The sequence below is a fragment of the Mandrillus leucophaeus genome, unplaced genomic scaffold, assembly GCF_000951045.1.
Source record: "Mandrillus leucophaeus isolate KB7577 unplaced genomic scaffold, Mleu.le_1.0 Scaffold21, whole genome shotgun sequence".
Classification (NCBI taxonomy): domain Eukaryota; kingdom Metazoa; phylum Chordata; class Mammalia; order Primates; family Cercopithecidae; genus Mandrillus; species Mandrillus leucophaeus.
This window is the reverse complement of record NW_012102143.1, coordinates 7957026-7957586: the sequence shown is the minus strand read 5'-3', so window position 1 is coordinate 7957586 and position 561 is coordinate 7957026. Positions and strand designations below refer to the sequence as shown.

The following is a 561-nucleotide window of genomic DNA, read 5'->3' as shown; positions in this document are numbered from 1 at the left end:
ACCTCACATCACACACACTACATCACACATCCCACTTCACACACACACCTCACATTAGACACACCCCACATCACACACACACTACATCACACACACACTGTATCACACACACACCTCACATCATACACTACCTGAAACATACCTCACTTCACACACACTACATCACACATCCCACATCAGACACACACCCCCCACATCACACACATCTCACATCACACACACACCCCACATCACACACACACCTCACATCACACATACCTCACATCATGCACACCTCACATCACACACACCCCCATCACACACACCCCCATCACACACCCCACACACTACATCACGCTCATACTCCACATCACACACCCACATCACACACCCACATCACACACCCACATCACACACTCTACATCACACACACACCCCACATCACACAGACATCACACACCTCACATCACACAGACATCACACACCTCACATCACACATGAACCCCACATCACACACACACGCACACACCACACACACCCCACACTACATCCATACCTACATCACACCCCCCCACACCACAC

At 50.4% G+C, this 561-nt stretch overlaps 1 protein-coding gene across 1 annotated transcript in view; it reads right to left on the bottom strand.

Moving 5' to 3' along the window:
- The window catches only part of TWIST2 (twist family bHLH transcription factor 2), a 72697-nt gene that overhangs the window by 1403 nt on the left and 70733 nt on the right, over window positions 1-561 (bottom strand). The gene's annotated exons all lie outside the window — the stretch shown is intronic.